The 17,700-nt window shown below is 45.5% G+C and overlaps 1 long non-coding RNA gene across 2 annotated transcripts in view; it reads right to left on the minus strand.

Annotated features, from left to right (window-relative positions):
- Positions 1-2,535: 2,535 nt before the first annotated feature.
- Positions 2,536-17,700, minus strand: part of LOC117098360 — a 173,578-nt gene continuing 158,413 nt past the window's right edge. The window contains exons 4-7 of one of the 2 annotated variants that reach the window (XR_004443368.1): positions 15,927-16,174; positions 14,200-14,343; positions 7,617-7,782; positions 2,536-2,610 (exon numbers count right to left, since the gene is read on the minus strand). This is a non-coding gene — a long non-coding RNA (uncharacterized LOC117098360). Of the gene's footprint in view, positions 2,611-7,616; positions 7,783-13,536; positions 13,947-14,199; positions 14,344-15,926; positions 16,175-17,700 lie in introns of those variants that run through there. The other variant, XR_004443371.1, reaches the window with a different exon arrangement.

Genomic DNA, 17,700 nt, shown 5'->3' on the forward strand with positions numbered 1-17,700 from the left:
GCGGCAGTGACTTCAGAGACTGAGGTAATCTGGGCGGAGCCCCTGCCCCCGGGGACATCGGCCCAGAAGGCCGAACTGATAGCGCTCACCCAAGCTCTTACCTTGGGGGCAGGGAGGAAACTGACAGTATACACTGACAGCCGATATGCTTTTGCTACGGCGCATATACATGGGGCCATTTACAGGGAGCGAGGGTTATTAACGGCTGAAGGAAAAGAGATAGAAAACAAGAGATCCTAGCCCTGTTAACAGCCCTATGGAAACCAGAAAAATTGGCTATTGTAAATTGCCCAGGGCATCAGAAACCAACCACTCCAATTGCTCAAGGCAACTTTCTGGCAGACCAAACTGCAAGGAGTGTGGCAAAGGCTCCTAGTCAACTCCTTGCACTCCAGCTCCCTGATCCAGGCCCCCGGGACCTGTCATATCTCCCTGATTATTCAGAACAAGATATCCACTCCAGTGCAGTGGATCAACAAACTTCCCCTGAAACAGATCCAGAATGGGTGGTGGACTGATACTAATGACCAAACCATCCTACCAGAAAAATGAGGACAAGTGTTAGAACACATCCACCGAACCACCCACGTGGGTGCCCGGCGGATGATAGACCTGATCAGACGCTCCAAGCTCAAAATCAGACATATAGCCGAAACGGCCAGCAGTATCGTGACCAACTGCAGAGTCTGCCAGCTTAACAACGCCTACCCCCAATCCCAGGCTGCAATGGGAACAAGGCTCAGGGGGACCAGGCCCGGCATCTACTGGGAAGTGGATTTTACTGAGATAAAGCCAGGGAAGTACGGGTATCGGTACTTGCTTGTCTTTGTAGATGCTTTTTCAGGGTGGAATGAGGCATTCCCAACCAAGAGGGAGACTGCTCAGGTTGTAGCAAAGAAAATTCTGGAAGATATCCTTCCCAGGTATGGCTTCCCCATCCAGATAGGGTCACATAATGGACCTGCCTTAGTCGCTAAGGTAAGTCAGGATTTGGCTTCCATCCTTGGGGCAAATTGGAAACTACATTGTGCTTACAGGCCCCAGAGTTCAGGACAGGTAGAGAGGATGAATCGGACCTTAAAGGAGACCTTAACTAAATTGACTATGGAGACTGGCGCTAATTGGGTGGTCCTTCTCCCCTACGCTTGTTCTGGGCCCGTAATACCCCTTACAGACTGGGCCTTACCCCTTATGAAATCATGTATGGCAGACCCCCACCCCTGGTTCCCAGCCTAAAAGATGATCTGCTCAAACCTGAAACAGAAAATGTCTCTGAACTCTTATTTTCCCTACAAGCCTTGCAGAAAATTCATCAGGAAGTCTGGCCCAAGCTGAAGGAACTATATGAGACCGGCCCCCCCCCAGACGCCCCATCCATACCAGCCGAGAGACTGGGTCCTGGTTAAGCGACACCGACAAGAGACCTTAGAACCCAGGTGGAAGGGACCACTCCAGGTACTCCTAACCACACCCACCGCCCTGAAGGTAGACGGCATCGCGTCGTGGATCCACTACACCCACGTCAAGCCGGTGGACCCGACCTCTGACCTTCTCGGACCAATCACGACAGCGACTGAAGCTCCGACCACGTGGACTGTGGATAGAGTTAAGAACAACCCCTTAAAACTCACCCTGCGCCGGCAGCATAGCTCACTGCAAACATGCAGCTAGGTAGTCTAACCCTAACGTTAGTTGCCCTAGTGGCCGCTAGGGCAAATACGAAACCAGCTCCTAATCCCTTTGTCTGGAGATTCTGGCTTTATGAAAACCAAACCCACCCTGGGCAACCTCATAAGCCCGGGAAATTATTGGCCAGCGCCGATTGCCCCTCCTCAGGGTGCAATGCCCCAATCTTGCTAAATCTTACCACCGAGTTTTCTAATTTTGCAGTTTGTCAGAGAGAGGTTTGACACCGTACAGCTCATGGTCTTCAGAGCCCAATACCAACCTGTACACGCTGAAACAGAATCAGACTTATAAGACCCAAGATTGGCTCTAGAGATACCTGAGAAAAGGGGGAATGAAAGAAATCAGGCACATTCCTCAGTCCTGGGCCCAGTACAAACACCATATATCTCTCAATTTCCTGGGCCCAGTACAAACACCATATATCTCTCATATCTCTCAACTTCCTGAGCCCAGTACAAACACGTCCCACCATATATCTCAACTTTAACCATATATCTCAACTTTAGAAAAACACCACCTGGAAAAATCCCTGATAACAACACAGCTGTTTGTAGTTTTACTGAAAGCGCGGGAACCAATAGATCACCGCTAAATGTATAACTTAATATGTTAACCAATTGTAATGCTGTAACCTAAAGAATTCCCTTGTTCCTCTGTAACCGTACTAGTCCCATCTACATCGGGCTATAAAAAGCGAGCGCACGCATTGTTCGGGGCCCTCTTGTATGTTGTGGAACGGAGGGACCAAGTTCGAACTTGCAGTAAAGATCCTTGCCGCTTGGCTTTGACTCTGGACTCTGGTGGTCTTCTTCGGGGAATAAACGGTCTGGGCATAACAGCAGATGGAGCAGAAGTTATGGAAAAGGTTGAGTCTCGCCTCAGGTGCTGAAGAGGAACCAAGATAGTTGATCCCCTGATGAACTAGAAATAAAAGAGAGACATGGGAAAAATGAGACTGTGTTAGAAGTGAACAAAAGCCTCCAGGCTCCCTATTTGAGCTGTGACAGAATTCATTGCAGGGGATTTATAGCAGCTGATTTGCAGAGATACTGCCTGTGTTGGATACAGAAAAGGACTGATTCTTTTTTATTTTTATTTTTTTTAGAGACTGAGTCACTTTCTGTCGCCAGGCTGGAGTGCAGTGGCAAGATCTCGGCTCACTGCAACCTCTGTCTCCCTAGTTCAAGCAATTCTTCTGCCTCAGCCTCCTAAGTAGCTGGGACTACAGGCGCATGCCACTACGCCCAGCTAATTTTTTGTATTTTAGTAGAGACGGGGTTTCACCATGTTGCCTAGGCTGGTCTCGAACTCCTGAGCTCAGGCAATCTGCCCTCCTCGGCCTCCCAAAGTGTTAGAATTACAGGCGTGAGCCACTGCGCCTGGCCTGATTCCTTTTTAAATGGTGAGAAAAGAATTATGATTGAATGATGTGATTGCCAGTCTGCTGATAAAATTGGCTTGCAAGTCTACCAGGGTGGCTGTGAAGACAGTAATGCCTCAAATCTTATTTTCAGTCATTTAAATATAAAATGGGCATAGCAGAAGAGTCACGAAGCTTTATTATTTAGGGTAATAAAAAATTTTTACTATTCTAATTGTGACATGAATCTCTTTTGGATTTGTCCTTTTGGATTAAAACACAAAGCTTCCAAATTTCACAAGAGTAGCAACGCAATCACCTTAGAGACAGAAGAATGAATTGATAAGACCTCTGATTAAACATGGCAGACTGGGCTTCTGAACCTGAGTCTGCTTTGATCGAGTAAGGAGGGGAATGTGTAATGCCCACAAAGACAAAGAACAGGAGAGGAGACTACCCCAGGAAGGTGTTCGGACATTAGAAATCAGAGGGCAAAATGTTTACTATCCTACCTGACAGACAGGACTTGCAGAGAGAAGCCCCAAAGAAAGCTGACTCCAGGGACGGGTGCAGCAGCTCACGCCTGTAAGCCCAGCACTTTGGGAGGTCGAGGCGGGCGGATCACGAGGTGAACAGATCGAGACTGTCCTGCCCAACATGGTGAAACCCCATCTCTACTAAAAATACAAAAATTAGCTGGGCATGGTGACACAAGCCTGCAGTCCCAGCTACTCAGGAGGCTGAGGCAGGAGAATTGCTTGAACCCGGGAGGCAGACGTTGCTGTGAGCCCAGATCCTGCCACTGCACTCCAGCCTGGGCGACAGAGCAAGACTTCATCTCAAAAAAAAAAAAAAAAAAGTTGACTCCAGCCATGGGGCTGGAAATGCTCAGCAAGGAAAGCGACACTTCCCATGCCTTGCACTTACTTAACCAGGGAGATAACCAGAGATCAGCAGGCATTTGAGCAAGAAAGACCAGTCGAAAGGACCAGAGTGGAGAAACCCAGAGGAAACAAACTGCATGAAACAGAATAAAATGACTATTTAAAACTGTAACTAATATTCTCAAAGTAATAAGAACAGATTGAATGTATGAACGAAGAACATGTAGCTATAAAAACATTCAAAAATACGTATTTTTAAAAAAACCCATAAGTTAAAATAAAATCTAATTGAATGATTGCAAGCTAAAGTTAAGGAAATCTACCAGAAGTCAGGGCTAAAAGAAACAGACATGGAAAATATGAGAAAAGTAATAATATTAGATAATATTTCTAAGGGGTTCAACTAAACAATATTTCATAATGTTAAAAACAATGAAAAAGGAAAAATAGGAAAGCAAACATTAAAGAAAATTCTCCACAATAAAAGCATAGAAGTTTCCAGATTTAAAAGGATCCCTGAGGCTGGGCATGGTGGCTCCTATTTGTAATCCCAGCACTTTGGGAGGCCAAGGTGGGAGGATTGTTTGAGCTTAGGAGTTTGAGACCAGCCTGGGCAACATGGCAAAACCTCGTCTGTACAAAAAATACAAACATTAGCCAGGTGTGGTGGCACGTACCTGGAGTCCCAGCTACTTGGGGGGCTGAGGTGGGAGGATCGCTTGAGCCTAGGAGGTCAAAGCTGCAGTGAGCTGAAATCACACCACTGCCCTGCTGCCTGGGCGAGAGTAAGGCTGTGTCTCAAAAAATAAATAAAAAGAATAAATAATGAATAAAAGAACTGCTGAAAAACAGAACAAAAAGTCTACAATTGTTCCTTACAAAGTACCCCATGTATAATTTCAGACTATTAGTGATAATGACTAGATCATAAAATCTTCCAAAGAAAAGGAAAAGAAAGGCTCACATAACTTTGTAAGAATCTGAATAACACAGGACTTCTCAATAACAACTAAAAAAAACAATAGTTCAACATAACTATATGTAGGTCATTAATTACTCAGCTCAGTTGCAAATAATATTTAGAAAGCTTCTGTACTATAAACCTGGAATATTTACCTAGCAACAACCAAAGTATATATAATGTTGTATTAGTCCATTTTCATATTGCTATAAATAACTGCCAGAGACTGGGTAATTTGTAAAGGAAAGAGGTTTAGTTGACTTGCAGTTCCACAAGGCTGGGGAGGCCTCAGGAAACTTACGATCATGTGGGAAGGGGAAGCAGGCATTCTTACATGGCGGCAGGTGAGAGAGAGCATGTGAAGGAGGAACCATCAAACTCTTACAAAACCATCAGATCTCAGGAGAACTCACTCACTATCTTTTGAGAACAGCATGGGAGAAACCCCCTCCCCATGAACCAATCACCTCCCACTGGGTCCCTCCCTCTACATGTGGGGGATTATGGGAATTACAATTCAAGATGAGATTTGGGTGGAGACACAGAGCCAAACCATACCAAATGTGTTGCTAACTTAGGACCTTAGAACTAAGGCATACAAGAAATAAGTTTTTGGAGATGTATTTAGAGGCCTGGAGTATCTTCACCTCTCACAGGGAGGAAGCAGATGTCTTATCTACGTGGCTCAGCTTAGAGAGACCTGAAGTCTGATCAGAGAAATCTGAGTGGCTTCCTTGAGTCTAAATGGAGGCAACTGGCCAGTGTTGAACTTATACTTGAAAAAATTTCAGAGTGAGAAGTTATGGACATTCAGAGAAAATAAGCACTTTATATGGGATGTGTACACTGATAGATGCAGGTGATAGAATATAATTTTTAAAGGGTCCAAAGCATGACTTCCATAGAAACACATAGATGAATGCACATCAGAGATTTGACTCAAATCTGTGAAGGAACCAGTGAGATGATGAGGCTGGCACAAAGAACATTTAAGGAGTGGGGTGTACCTAGAAGGCATGATAAATGAGCATGTGGATAAGATGACTGGGTGGACTGAGGCTCTTTTGACATTGAGAGAACATGCTACCCACTTAAAAACAATAATTTCTATATTCTTAGTAGAGATGGAGTTCACCATGGTGGCCAGGCTGGTCTCGAACTCCTGACTTCAGGTGATCCACCCGCCTCGGCCTCCCAAAGTGCTGAGATTACAGGCTTGAACCACTGCACCAGGCCTACTAAAAATACAAAAAAATTAGCCAGAGATGGTGGCACATGCCTGTAGGCACAGCTACTCAGGAGAGTGAGGCTAGAGAAGCACTTGAACCCAGGAGGCAGAGGTTGCAGTGAGCTGAGATGGCACCATTGCACTCCAGCCTTGGCAACAAGAGTGAAGCTCCATCTCAAAATAAACAAACAAAAAACTTATTTCTAACTGTAAAACTGGTTTTCAAAGAGACAGAGACTCCCTCTGTTTCCCAGGCTACAGTGCAGTAGAGAAATCATAGTTCACTGTAGCCTCCAACTCCCGGGCACAAGTGATCCTCCCACCCAGCCTCCTGAGTAGCTGGGATTACAGGCGTGCACCACCATACCTGGCTAATTTTTAATTTTTTATAGAGATGGAGTCTCCTTTTGTTGTCCAGGCTGGTCTCAAGCTCCTGGGATCAAGTGATCCTCCTGTCTTGGCCTCTCAAAATGCTGGGATTACAGGCATGTACTATCACACCTGGCCTATTTTCCTAACATAAATGTACATTTCCAATGGATAAGATATGAGCTACGTAAGAAGAAGGAAGTCTAACGATGGTTTCAAGTGGGACTCGCCCAAGAAGAAAGTTATTTTAGCAGAATAAGCTGAGGGCATTAAATGTGGGTGAAAGGAGCTCTGAGCACAAAGCACCACCCAGGCCAAGGGGCTGAGTCAGTTATTTTTTTTTTTTTTCTATTTTACTTTATTTATTTATTTTTATTATACTTTAAGTTCTAGGGTACATGTGCACAACATGCAGGTTTGTTACATATGTATACATGTGCCATGTTGGTGTGCTGCACCCATTAACTCTTCATTTACATTAGGTGTATCTCCTAATGCTATCCCTCCATCCCCCCCACAATAGGACCCAGGGTGTGATGTTCTCCTTCCTGTGTCCAAGTGATCTCATTGTTCAATTCCCACCTATGAGTGAGTCAGTTATTTTCAATGGGAAAAGCCATGAAGAAGTCACCAGAGGGACTGACAGAGACGGGGACAGAGACAGAGACGCCTGCCAAGCTTGGAAATCAGCTGCCCTGCTCTAGCCATGGCAATACAGCAAGACTCTTATCCATCAATTAACCTTCTCCAAATGATTAATAATGTTTTACCCCACTGGGGAGCTGTGTTTTTTTCTGGTTGGAGGGAGGGGGGACAGAAAAAGGAGAGAAAGGACAAAGAAGAGAGGAAATGAGTCAGACCCTGTTTTCCTTTCCCACTGCAGTCTGGCTGTCCTGGAAGAGGAGGCATGGCCTTAACTATGTTGAAGTTCTGACTACTATACTGAACTAAACATTTTCATCATGAATTTTATTGGGTGACATAGAGTAACCAGAATTCTTTTTGTTATCTAAAAATGATGTGAAATATTTTGCAGTTACTCTAGATTCCAAGGAGGAGTAAATAGGAGCAAATTGCAGCGTGGGTTGAAGGAGCAGTGAGGAGTATAAAGTCATTTCCTCCTACCTTCCCCGGATGGAGGCCCACTCATTCCATACAATTCCCCTTCTTATGCCATAGAAATGAGAAGGTTGTGGGCAAAGGAAGAGTGAGGGTTTAGGGATGCACTGGGGTGAACAGTATCAGACAGCAAAATCTTCATCTCTAATGTAAGGAAGTCAGCTGATAATACCTACAACAAAAAGATAGGAAATGGTGAAATAAGAGAAGCAAATAGCAGATGAAACACTCAAGATTATTTCTGGAAAGTGAGGGTGACAGTGGGGGTGAGAGGAACCTCTTTCTCCTTGTAGGCTCATTTGACCCACCTGACCAAATAGTCCTGGCACTGCGTGTGTTTCAGCTGAAGAACGTCACATTTAGCACACAGAACGCCTGCAGGAGGAGGGGTGCTGGGGGTGGGTGAAACAATTTCTAATAGAAATGATTTTTTTTTTTTTTGAGGTGGAGTCTCGCTTTGTCGCCCAGGCTGGAGTGCAGTGGCATGATCTCAGCTCACCTCTGCCTCCTGGGTTCAAGCGATTCTCCTGCTTCAGCCTCCCAAGTAGCTGGGACTATAGGTGCCCGCCACCATGCCCGGCTACTTATTTGTATTTTTAGTAGAGATGGGTTTTCACCGTGTTAGCCAGGATGGTCTCGATCTCCTGACCTCGTGATCCGCCTGCCTCAGCCTCCCCAGGTGCTGGGATTACAGGCATAAGCCATCGCACCTGGCCTAGAAATGATATTCTTCTATCAGTCAGTTTTAAGATGTTAACTAAATGTCAAATCTTTGTTTAGCTCCATCATCTAAATCACCTAAGTTTAAGGAAGAAGGGAGAAGAAAGTGTCATAATATGGGAGGGGCAGGCTCTTGGATTTTGTTTAAACAGTCAGCTTTTTAATTTGTGAATAAAACGAGTTAGATGCAAACATAAATTTACTAATGTAATGTGACATTGGAAAATCGCTGAACACCTGTTAACTAAGTGCCATAGACATTAGCTAAACTATTTACCATTTCATTTCATGCTTTGACTTCTAAACTGTAAATCAAATTTTATGAAACATTTTGAGTAAATCTCCTCAACTCATCTGCAAAGTTTTGGTATACCAGGCAGCTTTTCAACGTAAATGATTTTAACATTTCCAGGAAAGATTTTATTTTAACTTTTTAAACTACCAGTCTTTCTTCTCTTCAGTCTTATAATGAGGTAGAACAATCTATTCAAAAGTACAGATATGGCTTTGTATAATGCTGATAATTCAGAAAGAAATTACCCAATTCATTCTTTCCAGTGCTGGACAAAGTTTAACAGGAAATAAACAGGGTATCATACATTGTAACAGTGGATTCTAGAACTATATGGCAGAAAATAATACATTACTGCCCCAAATGCCCTGTGTTCTCCATTTGGGTGAAAATAGAAAATAGCTATTTTATAGGGGGAATTTGAATGCTAAATCTGTTACTTATGACACAAGTTCTCACTCATTCTCTTCTGCTCAAGCACAGCTTAGGCCTTGCAGATGAGGTTACATTACACTCAGAGGCTGCCCACTGTAGATGGTGAAGCCACCATCACCAAGCCGTGTGTGCACAGCTGACTGACCTGCTGAAATCAGCCACTTCTCCCATTACAGTGGATACAAGAGCTTTGCCATGATCTGTTCTGCTGCTATGAACTGTTGCGGGCTCCCCGTTACGGGCTGTTTATGACTTAATTCTATGAGTACTTTGGCTCTGAGGTTCTGTTAATGCTTTTGGTTCTATTCCTTTTTCGTAAGCAACTGTGACCCAGCCCTTTGGAGACATGTAATGGAGCTGAAAAGATGCTGAAGATAGTATTTTCACCACTTTCCCCAATCCACGGAAATCAAAATAAAGCATTAAACATTTACTAGCTGAAGGATAGATTCTACCCCCACCAAGGTATTGAGGGAATCAACAGCTGCAGCACCAACAACATGGCTACTGTTCAAAGAGCTTTCTCTGCTTTTTATATAGATTACTTCCTTTAGTGCTCATAACCACCTGTTAGGTCAGCCTCGTCAGCTCCAACAAACAGAAATTAAGAGTTGCCAAAGTCACACAATTGAGGGCAGACCTGGATTTTTATTTAAATCTGTATGAAATCATGAGAATGTATGGCTTATACATAGTGCTATGGATCCCCTGGAAATCGCACGTCAAGACAGTCCATTTCAAAGAGCTAACCATTACTTCACCTTCCCATAGGAGGTCTACATTTGCACCAGGACTTCTAGGTATAAAGATTACAAGAGTAAAAGGGGGCCAGGCTTGGTGGTTCATGCCTGTAATACCAGCACTCTGGGAGGCCGAGGCAGGCGGATCACCTGAGGTTGGGAGTTTGAGACCAGCCTGACCAACATGGAGAAGCCCTGTCTCTACTAAAAATACAATATTAGCCAGGCATGGTGGCACATGCCTGTAATCCCAGCTACTTGGGAGGCTCAGGCAGGAGGATCACTTGAACCCGGGAGCAGAAGTTGCAGTGAGCTGAGATTGCGCCATTGCACTCCAGCCTGGACAACGAGAGCAAAACTCTTTCTCAAAAAAAAAAAAAAAAAGAGTGAAAGGGAAAAGAGAGCTGCACCTGTAGCTCAAAAAAATATATACCTCATACACAGTGGATGTTTCTTGCTATGCCTAGCAGTCAGGGTTCCTCCAGAGAAGAGGAACCTGCAGGGTATATGTATTTATGTACATGAGTATGGTAAAACATTAAGGAACTTACTACATCAACAGACTGATGACCAGAAATGAAACGATGCAGCTGTGGTCCCAGGACAGGCAGAGAGGGAATGCCGTCAGCAATCTGCACCCTGACAGGCACGTGCTACGTGTGTTGTTCACAGGCAGTAGTCAGCAAGGAGAATATGGAAGGATGAAGAGTAATTTCTTTTTTTTTTTTTTTTTTTTTTTTTTGAGACGGAGTCTCGCTCTGTCGCCCAGGCTAGAGTGCTGTGGCCGGATCTCAGCTCACTGCAAGCTCTGCCTCCCGGGTTCACGCCATTCTCCTGCCTCAGCCTCCCGAGTAGCTGGGACTACAGGCGCCCGCCACCTCGCCCGGCTAATTTTTTATATTTTTTAGTAGAGACGGGGTTTCACCGTGTTAGCCAGGATGGTCTCGATCTCCTGACCTCGTGATCCGCCCGTCTCGGCCTCCCAAAGTGCTGGGATTACAGGCTTGAGCCACCGCGCCCGGCCAAGAGTAATTTCAAATGCAGCTGCTTTTCGGAGTTGCTAGATCAAGGAGCTTAAACTCTCTTTTAAAGACTCCAAGTGATTCTGTCAGGCCACTCGGACGATCTCACTTTGGATTAACCTTCGGTCAAGCCATGAGAGATTGTAATGGCACTTGCGGAGTCCCTTCACAGCAGCACCTGGGTTCATGTTTGATTGAATGCCTGGGAGAAGATGCCTGCAGGCTACACGATGGGCTGCTTCCTCCAGTTCTCACAAGGGAATATTCCTTGGAGGCTGCCTTAACCAGAAACATAATAGGAAAGCAGTTCTGGGACTGTATTTTAGCTAAGCCAAGATGATACACCAAAAAGCCTGCGCATGATGTGCTTAGAGCTGTGTTTTGCACAGCTCACGTGTGACCTAATATTAACCTCAGAACATTCCATGAAGTAGGAGATATGTGCTCATTCAGTTTACGGGGGAGGAAACTGAGGGCTGGAATGATTACACAACTTGTCCAAACTTCCACCAACTGGAAATGATTAAGCCAGGAATAGAACAGAGCTGTGAACTCTTTTGGACAGGGATTGGCTTCTCAAGACCTGTCTAAGATTCACCATTGGTCTGTCTTCAATATCAGATTCATTTCAAGGCTACACACAATACTTATCTGGTTTCTATTTTCAGACCACCACTTATGAAAAAAGATGTACAGCCTTCATATAAAGAAAATAAAGATTTCTAGGATTTACAAAGGGGAAATAATCTAGATATACATGTTGGAGTTTAAATTACTTTTATCTAACTCTTAGAGGGTACAGGATCAAAGAAAAAATGTTTTCCACCTATTTCCATCCATTACTAGTCATTTTCTGTTTGTTTCAAAAAAACATTTCTTTTACCTGAGCATGCTTTTGTTTCTAGTAAACACTGTGTGGGAGTAAGGGCTCTGCAGAGAGACGTGCTTTACAGACTGAATTCCAAGGCCTGTTCTTTGCCTGCACTTCATTTTATAGCTCTGTATCTGTACTAATAGTTTTGTTCTGAGTGTAACTCGTAAGTGGAGAGTCAGGCAGCCCACTCATAGTACACACTGTCAGCCTCCTGTCAGAACACTACTACGTTTTATTTTTTATTAGCCACCAGCTTGACTTTTTCAAGTCCTGATGTATATTTTTAAAAATTCTGTAGATGGTCAAAGCCTGCAGCAACCATTTGGGAGTCCAAGTGTGAGGTTTTTGCTTTTTTTAATGAGGGGTTTAGGCTACAGCATCCTTCACTGAGGCTGTTAGTAACAGGGGTGATGAGAGATCGTTTTCACCATGGAGGTTTTACCTGGCAGTTTCCTCAGCTGCTCCTGTAGCCTGGGGTTGAACAAATGTCCTCAAGGCAAAAATGTCAGTGGTCTTGTCAGCATCTCCCAGCTATGTGTCCTGGTGACACGCAGCCTCCAGGCTGTTTGTTGATCCCGGGTGCTGAAGCAGCCCTGATTCTGGGAAGCAAAGCTCTTTTCTAGGATGTATTCTAACTCCAGTGTTCTGCAATGTGCTGCCTGCAGCTCCATTTATTGATGACTGTACAGACCCTGCTGTGTGCGATTCAGAACAGTCCCTTGTAACCACAGGAGAAGAGGCTAAATGGAAAAACGTCTGTATACCCCACCCCAAGCTGTTACTTCAACATTTTCCTAAGTGGCTCCTAATGGCTTCTCCCTCCAGCAAATCAGCCGCATGGAGCTGAGCCAGGGCTACTGCTTTGTCTGCAGCTGTTTGGGGTAATGCAGAGGTCACCACAGAGAGGGGATGTGAGAGGCAGCCAAACACCAACATGCATAGGTCAGAGCTGGGAAGCAGAAAGCTACCCCAATTCTCCAGTCCCCTTGGCACAGAGCAAGAGTGATGCCCCCTAGGCATCACCATTGGACCTGAGGACCTGCAGGCAGAGCTACAGCAGGAGGCAAAGAATAGAGCATTGCGATGGCTATGTTGACTGGCAGATTTCATCATTTCCCAATGCATGTATACATCAAAGCATTATGTTGTATGCCAAAATGTATACATTTTAAAAATTTGTCAACTATACCTTAATAAAGCTAAAAATAAGGAAATGGAATCCACAGTGCTTGCAAATGGCGTGGCTGTGAAGGGTGTAGTCAGGAGAAATCAGCGTTGACCTCTGGGCTCCTGCAATCTGATCTGTCTTTCCTGAGCCTCCCTCATCTCTTGCAGGGACTGCTCTTCAAAAATTCCAAGCTGGCCAGGCGCGGTGGCTCACACCTGTAATTCCAGCACTTTGGGAGGCCGAGGTGGGTGGATCATGAGGTCAAAAGTTCAAGACCAGCCTGGCCAAGATGGTGAAACCCATCTCTACTAAAAATACAAAATTAGCCAGGCGTGGTGGCGGGTGCCTGTAGTCCCAGCTACTCCTACTGGGGAGGCTGAGGCAGAGAGTTGCTTGAACACAGAAGGCGGAGGTTGCAGTGAGCTGAGATCACGCCACTGCTCTCCAACCTGGGCGACAGAGCCAGACTCTGTCTCAAAAAAAAAAAACAATAAAAACTCCAAGGTGGTCCTAGGTCCTATCTTCTGTCATTTCTCTCTCTATAATTCAGTTCCCACAGAGAAGCCAGGGTTACTGCTTACAATGTACACCCGATCCTGTCATGGACTTGCTGGAAATTCTGCAATGGCATATCCCCTGCAGCCCCACCCCCCTCTTCCCCTCACATTTCACACGTGCTACCTCCACCCAGCCACACGGCTTCCTTGGCTTCACAGGCTGCCCACAGGGCAGTACCAGGCTTGGCTGTGGGAGCCTCCAGCCAAGAGGAGATCCCTGTTGTTGGCAGCCAGGGGACCAAGAAGCGAAGGGTTCTGTGCTTGCTGCCCACCCATTCATGCCAGGTGACAGGGTGCCCAGGGAGTGTCCAGGAGAAAAGCAGGGAGGAAGTGAAGACAAGGGTGGCCCGAACCTGAAGCAGCATTATTTGAGGGTGGGGAAGAAATTGGAAAAAAATTACACTCAACCTCATGTCCACTCCTGGAAGTAGGTGGGAAGAGAGGTCAGGCCAGCTTCTGCCTGAGAAGGCTGCAGGGAGGTGGGTCCTCAGAGGAGAGTTGGAACCCGTGAAGGCCAGGAGGTGAAGCCTGGGAGGGGTTGGGAGCATGGGGGCGTTTGTTAATGACAGGAGTTCAGAGGTCATGGTGCAACAGTCTGGGAGGCACTGGAGAGCATGTGAAGAGGGAGGGCCTGTCATCTTCAGTTCTACCTCAGGCAGGAAAGGAAGTTACAGAGATCCCATGAGAACCATTTCTCCCCAGAATGAGGACAGCGCCAAGGGTGTCTGCTCCATTCTGAGGGTCGGAGTCCACACGATGTCATGGTGTCTGTGAGCTATACCTGAGGGTTGTGACAATGTGGCTTCAGCAGCGTCCGTGCAGACTACTGGGAGACGTGTCACTCTGAGCACCAGGATTCTTATCTCCGCTGTTCCAGGGAGCTGTGTTAGGTGATCTTTTTGGTTTGGTGAGCCTTGCAGTTCCTCTGTTTCAATGAGTTAAAATAATAAAAAATGAGTTGCCAACTCTGAAAAGAAAGTAAATATTGGTGTAGCAGGAAGTTTGCTTTCTGAAATGTGTCAGCTGTGTTTTCATGTCCTGTGAATATGATTTTCCTGAGGTGGGTTCCCAGCAATTGAACCATGGGCTTCATTTGGGAAACGCAGATACCAATGAGAATAACAGAGCCATTCCCCAAGCTTCAGAGATGGAGAATTTTGAGTGTCTAGCAGGACAGTGACTTAAAAATCAAGCAAGATTGGAAGTAAAAAAGAATTCTGTATGTCCACACTCTGCCTTCGCATACCTGAAACAAAGCTTTCACATTGGAGCAATATGTGCTGGATGTGCATTACGTAGGGGAATTCAGGATTTGATGTGAATGAGGAAGAGGAAAGTGGATGATATTTGACATAGAGCACACAGCAGATCCATGTGTCCCTGACACCACTCTCTGGGGCAGAACCCTGGATCCACGAAGTAACGGAAACATCAAGGAAGGCTTGAAGAAATCGGGAGCTTCAGGATCAAGGCCATGTTTCTGCCCGCATGGCCTGGGGAGGCTTGGTGTTTCTCAGTGGGTGCCTTCACCCAATGCCTCCACTTTCTGCCTATCCAGGAGCTGTAGAGTAACGATGCAGGAGCAATGTCCCTAGAGAGCCTGACAACTGGACTGGCTCCCTGCACATGGTGTCCCAGGCACCCAGAGGTTTCCATGTGCCACCTGAGGGTTGTGCTAATTATCAATGTTGTGTAACTGCCTCCAAACTTAATGAGCTAAAAAGACAATTGAATTTCTTTTTCTCATAAATCTGCAATCCGGAAAGAGCTTGGTGGGGACCGCTCATCTCTGCTGTGGTGGCTGGGCTGATCTGGAAACTCCCTTGCTCATTCGTGAGGAGCAGTGGGGTTGGGTCAGTGGGTACCTTGGGTGCCCCTCCTGTCTCCATGTGGTCTCTCCTGCCTGGTGGCTCCAGGGTGGCTGGACTTCTCACATGCCAGCTCAGGGCATCCAAGGCACATTTCCCGAGAGAAAGAGAACCATGTGGAAGCTGTCTCACCTTGGTCAGTCTAGCCTCTGAGGTCACATCGCGTCATCTCCTGCACATTCTGTTGGATGAGGCACGTATAAGGTGCACCAGTCCAAGGGAAGGAACACAGACTTCATCTCTCAGTGGAGGAGTGTCACAGGCTCTTCGTCAACAAAGAGCTATGGGCTGGGATATATACGGACATGACCTTTTTGGGAAAATACAACCTGGCACAGAGTGGTGGGGTGGGATGTTGTGGTGCTGGCACAGGCAATGGACAAGAGAGGTCTGGGGTTAAACTGACAAGTTATAGGCAGGGCAGAGCTGTGACAACTGGAGGCAAATGACCAGACCATGAATTTCAGCAGAAGATGCGAACCACAAAAGCCAGTCAGTCCCTTAGGGAACATTGACCCAGTGACAGACCAGCAGAGCCTTCCTGGCTCTCCATAGGAACCAGGCCTAAAGTGAACTCCCTCATCTTCCCAGAGACGATAAAGGGAATGCATGAAAATGCTTTGAAAAATGGAATTGTTACCTTAAGATGAGGCGCCTTTACTTGAAATATCTGGGCACGGGAGGGAGCTTGATGTGGCCGGTGCAGTTTCCTGCTTCCTATGGTTACGAAGGAGCGCATACGTACAAAGGCTAATAGTAACTGCATGTAACAAAGTACAGACAGAAATACAAAATAAAGGGCTCCACTCTCCTGAGCACTTGGATGTGGGTGAGCATCACAATTTTTATGTATGGCAGGAAGAACTGACATCTCTCTCCCATCCACAACTGGAAGACACAAAAAGTCAAGAGAGATTAGTGAAGACTGTCCCCATATGACTCTGGCCACAAAAACAGAGTCCTTAGAGGCCACATGGTTTCCAGGTGGCTGTGACATCCCAGGTGGTCCATCGGCAGTGGATGAGGACCCACGGTCTCAGCACAAATGGAAGCTCCACTGTTCCTCGAGGTCAGGACAGAGATGGAAAATAAAACACTATTCCTTCTTCAACACATAAATAGTTTTGATTACGCCTGTTAACGACAAAACTCATAAACCAATAAAAGTAATCAGATATAAGAGTGCCATGGTTAGGGAGAGAACCAGCTGGAGAGACAAGAGCTAATTTCAAGAACATATGAGGCACAGGATAGGATAGGAAGGTCTTAAATAAGAATGTGAAGTTACTTAAGAGACTGGTTTAACTTCTGCAGGACACCGACCCCGTAGCAACCTTACAGACCCCTTCTCCACTAGCCTATGAAAGACTGATGACTCACCAGCCTCTGCATCCACCTCTGCCCTGATGGGCCAGTAAAGCAACTGTGCTTTCTGGTTGTTAATAGTCAAATACACTTGTAGTTCAATTGTCTGTTCTCAAAGTCCCACCAACTAAGTCAAAAGCTGTATGAAAAAATAGGTCCACTCATTTTAATGGGAAAAATTGTGAGATATCCTAAACAATTTCGCATAGAGGAAACATACATTGATTGACAATGGAAAGAAGCTCAGAGACATAACAGACTCCAGTTACAAGTAGTAAACGGCAACGCAGAGTCTGTTCAGTGCTGTAACTGAATGATGGTTGATTGTATTCTACACAGTGAAGAAGGCATGACAGTGAGTGGGGCATGATGGAGAAGGGCATGGGGAATTTTACCCTTTGGAAGGTAAATTCTTCTTTTTGCACCATTTCTTCAATAATTTCCCATCCCCATGCAGTTTATGGTTGTCTTATACCCAGACAGCATTAAAAATAAAGTTAGAGCAGAGAAAAATGTCTTCAGTGCCTGGAAACATGCAAAGAATACACTTTGTACACATATTAGAAATCGTAGGGGATCCTCCCCCTCCATCACTCTCTGGGCTCATGTAGGCAGAGCAGAACACCTTGTGTTCATCACATTCATCACACATGGCACAAACGCAACCATGTGATGCTCTCTGGCCAGAAAATGCTGGGCGGGGTAAATTCATAAGTGTGTCCTTGCCTGAAACTGTTGTGTTGAAATAGTACTTTATAAAGTATTCGTTTAGTGTGCTTTTGTATGAAAATACCATTGTATTCCCCAAAAAGCAGTCTTCCAGAAAGTGGTATAATTTTTCAAAAGCTGCTATGCTAAAATGTGGTTATGTAATCTGGTCTTTATTTAAAGGCTTTTGTGTGCCCTGACAGCAGAGATATTCCCTAGGTGTGTTCAGTGAGAGTCAAACAGGCCTAATGAAAAACCATGGAATACTATGCAGCCACAAAAAAGAATGAGATCATGTCCTTTGCAGGGACATGGATGAAGCTGGAATCCATTATCCTCAG

Source organism: Trachypithecus francoisi, unplaced genomic scaffold (assembly GCF_009764315.1).
Source record: "Trachypithecus francoisi isolate TF-2019V2 unplaced genomic scaffold, Tfra_2.0 Lachesis_group16, whole genome shotgun sequence".
NCBI classification, from domain to species: Eukaryota; Metazoa; Chordata; class Mammalia; order Primates; family Cercopithecidae; genus Trachypithecus; species Trachypithecus francoisi.